Consider the following 4639-nt stretch of genomic DNA (forward strand, 5'->3'; position numbering starts at 1 on the left):
CTTGTGCCCCCAAATCATGTTGACGAGAGCCAAAAGGAATCTTGTAGATAGGTGGAATGAATACCCAACCACTCTAAATGAGAGTAACACCACAAATGAGGAATCCATGAGTATAAGTGAAATGAAAATAGTCACCACACAAGAAGAGATCAATGGTCTTGTGGCCAGCTCGCCTAAGGTGAGATCTCAAAGATGCAATTGTCATAAAGACTCATTACAAGGGTGTGACGCCACGTCTTTTGATCACTTGGCCAGGGGGAAGTGGCATCTCCCCCCCCCCCCCCCCCCCCGTTTTGCAATAAGGACACCCTATCTGGTGGGACATATGTATCCTACTTAATAAGTTTCCAACATGTGTCTTTGAGGGGAGATTCTAGCAAGAGGTTTTGGGTGGAGGAAAGTGTTTCTATAGAATCTAGACATCCATGGGTAGCTAACATATTTGTTACTTTGTTTCTTGTTTGCCGGACATGGAATGGGAAAATAACCTAAATGCGGACCACAAGGTTCTATGACTTGCCAATTAGTGCTTCAAGACACCAAATTCTAGAAAGTTTATGAATAAGGGTTCCATTTTGCAGCTTGTGAAGCATGCTAATGGTGATTTGTGGGTCAACTTCCACAAAATGTTTGGAGACCAGGTGCATGAGTGATTTCTTGCCTAGTTACTAGGTCGGTAAGTTTCAATACATTATTACTATTGATACCCAAGGACCCTGAGTAAATGAAGAGTGGACAACCTTTGTGGTCTCTAGTGACACCACGAAAGCTAATTAGACCCAAAATTCCCCTTCCATCTATCATCAAAAATGAGTTTGAGGAAAGCAGTGGGTGGAGGGGACCATAGAGTTGGAATGGCGACAGGGGTGTGGATGATGTATAATTGAGAAAAGTAGAGGGAACAAGTTGCCAGTGGTGAAGGAGCTAGGATTCTTGTCTGTGGGCCTTCAAAACATAAGAAGACCAGGAGAAAGTAAGAATGGATTATTTAATGTTTTCTAGAGTGGAGCTCCAAAGTGAGTCATTAGGAAAGGAGGATTGTTTGAAGATTATTTAGTTTCACTCTTTCCAAATTGTCGAAAATATGAAATCAAGGGTGAGCATTCAGATGTGTTTGAGAAATAGGTTATAAGAAGCATAGTTTCACCAATTAGCGATGGTGTTGTGAATGTTGAGTAGATCTCAATCTGAGTAGGAAAAATTTACTTCAATAGGTGCGCAAAGATCAGAGGTAAAATTGTAGTTATTAATGATATGTGTTAGAGTTTCTAAGTAGAAAAGGAAAAAGGGGAATCTAGATGGCCCTTGATAACTTTGTTTTATAATTTTGTCCCATGTTAGAGTATTATTTTGAAACAACAACCATGGAAAGAAGGATATCTTTGGCAAGGCATGTTATTTCCATATTTTAAGACATGCTCCTTTATTGGTAGTTCATGATGACCTGCGATCAAATGGTAATCCTCCTTAATAATGAAGGTTCCTTTTGTGGTGTAGAACCATCAGATTATGTTTAGATGAGTTGAGATGGGAATCAACATTTTTTGAATATTTCCCAAGAATTTTTGCCATTGTTCTTCCACTGGTTTAGGATGCCAGGATGTTGGTGGTAACTATTGGTGCCATTGTTGGGTGGTCTCAGTGATGTGCCAACAATGAATGAGTTTAGTTAAGCCCTGGGTTTTCATTAGCTACCTCATACTATTGAGTTATTTGTTATCACAAATATTTGGGAATTACTCCCAGGAGTCTTCTTAGAACATACCAATGTTTCCATCCTTAATTTCCTAGAAGCAGTTTTGCTAGATCAAGTGCATAACTTTCTTGGATAGGGATAAATATGAGCCATATTCCATGGTGTATAATAATACCGGGAGTTGTTATGGTGTGTGGGGATTGTATTTACAGTTCCATATACATTTCCAAGGGTCACACCCTAGATCCATTTTCACCAAATTTTTACACCTAGGATTGTCGCCATTGTGGTGGGGTCACAAAGATTGAGTCCTCCTTTGATTTTTGGTTTGTAGAGCTTATCCCATGGTAACAACGGCCATTTTCATTCCATATTAGTCTCCCCCAAAAGGAATTTGTGTTAAATTCACTTGAGTTCCTGAAGGATTGAGGATGGTTCCATTAGTGTTGAACAAAAGTATATGGGGAGGGCTTGGAGCACAAATTTCAAAAGAAATAGTCTTCCAACGATATTCAAAGAGTAGAAGGCCCATCCTTAAATTTTTTTTATTGATTTTGGATATGAGGTCCTCCCATAGGCCCCATCTCAATTTTCTTTCCACCCACTAATCTCTAAGATATTTTGAGGAAATACTGCATTTTTGGAAGCCCAAGTTGTTGGATATATGTCATTGCACAAGGGAGTGTAGAAGAAAAAAACATGAGATCTAGATTTGTTAACATTTGTGCATGAGCTTAAATAAAACACCTTTAAAATTTAAAGGAACTCTTGGGCTTCAAAGACAAAAGGGGTTCCCATTCACATTGTGTCATCCACGAATTATTAATGAGTGAAGGGGACACAATCACCAAAATGATAGAGGCCTTGGAGTGATTTCATGGAGATAACTTCTTTAAGAGATTGGATCAACCCTTCCATGACTAAAATGAAAAGAACTGTTGAGAGGGGGTCACCCTTCCAGTCTAAGGAGAAAATAAAAGCTTTGAGTATGTGGAACGTGTATTTCTAGTTAATCTTGCCAAAATATTTTGAGAGGTCGAGCTTAAGAAACATCCCAACTTTACAAGATATTTTCATGGAGTGGATGACTTTGTGAGCAACCATGATGCCATCAAGGATTTGTCATCCTTCCACAAAGCCAATATGCTCTAATGATACCGTCCTTGGGAGGATGGTTTTGAGGTGATTGGAAATAATCTTAGTAATGATATTGTATATGAAATTATAGAGAGCGTCAAGTTTGAATCCATTAGGATCCTCCACTTTGGAACTAATTTAAGGAAGGTGGAATTCAAGGCTTTCAATTTGGAATGAGTTCTCCTAGATTCTTCCACTGATTACCATACCTCTTGACCCACTATGGACCAACAACCTTGAAAGAACTCTATAGTGAAGCCATCTGAACCAGGGGCCTTATTGCCTGACATCTCTTTGGAAGTTCTTTCTACCTCCTCTTGAGTGATTTCATGGAGTGTGGCCTCATTCTGCTTGGTAGTTACCAGACAAGGTATATGTTCGATGATATGATGGAGCCACGAACCTATTCTGGTACAGATTAGTTAAAATGTTTTGATAAAAGTAGATAAGCTCCTGGGTAATCTCTTATAAATATAATGCTTTATCCCTCAGTGAGTTTTTGATGGAGGATATACAATTGTGAAGCCGATGTTGAAGCATAGATTTATGGAAGAAAGTTGTATTAATTTCCCCTTCTTTATTCTAGCAAACTCTTCTAGTAAACTCTTAATTTTTTATTTTATAAGAGTTCTTTTTGTTTGCTGCATTCATCAAGATTAGTGAGGGTAGTGCTTTCTTCTATGATTAAAGCATCAAGTCACACCATAAAAAATTGATTGTTGTTGCATGGTCTTCTTTTTTTGCTCCATTTTACATTTTTCATCTAGAATATTAGAAAATTTGGTTTTGTTCCAACCTTTGAGCTTCCATTTGATGTATTTCAATTTTTGTTGGAGTTTATACATAGAAGATCCTTGAAATATTTGCAATTCTCCCCACCATTGCTTCATGTTTTCTTGGAAATCAGGATGTTGAAGCCATAACTTTTCAAAATGAAAATTCCTATTGTGGTAAAGATTGGATGTCTATACTCAATCATATAAACCAATGGTGTAAACCATAGATCGAGAGGATAGATGCCTCTAAGTAGATGTCCCAAGCCATTCTATTTAAAACTATCCTCACCTGTTGATGAGCCCCAAATTTGGTAACTTGTTGGGCTCATTTGGCCTAATTATCCTTGTTCAATCCTTCATTTTTCATAGCTTATGCATTATTTTTCAGTATGTTTATGTCATTTGTACGAATAAGGGTAGTCACTCTTCCTAGGTGGCTAACACGTGCTCATTTCAAGTTTTTTTTTACACATGTTGGAGAAAAACTGAGCAATCATGGGCTGGAAGACAGCCAAGCTTGGGGTGAGGATTCGTAGGGGGGTTGTCTATGGAATTAAATAGCCCTCCTGAGGATCTTCACCCCCAACTCTGAGCTCCAAAGGCCACCAAAACCAGATCTAGAAGGCAGCCAAGCAGATTTTGGAAGAAGCTTTCTACTCACAGTTTGGGCAGCCAATTCCCATAGATTTAGGAGGCCAGCTAGGGCCCTCGTGGTGTATAAATGTTAAGGCCTCAGCCTTCATGAGGGACTTTTGAAACCACTGCATATTTTTCACTACAGTGCTGCTAGCTTTACTTTTGTTCTCTTGTAGCCATTGTGGCATAACTCTTGACTTATGACTATTTTTTGATAATGAGAAGCAGTCCGATTTTATATCAACTCTGAGTTTCCTATAGGAGCCATAGCTCTCGGGGTTGGGCCCAACCTGAGAGCCTAGGGCCTCCTTCTTTGTACTGTTACCTTTCCTTTATGCATCGTTGTTCTCCTTTTATGCATTTGAAACGTATTTCTGTTGGGCAGATTTAGGTG

Source organism: Pinus tabuliformis, chromosome 6 (assembly GCF_031772625.1).
Source record: "Pinus tabuliformis cultivar Carrire ecotype Pingquan chromosome 6, CPIR1, whole genome shotgun sequence".
Classification (NCBI taxonomy): Eukaryota; Viridiplantae; Streptophyta; class Pinopsida; order Pinales; family Pinaceae; genus Pinus; species Pinus tabuliformis.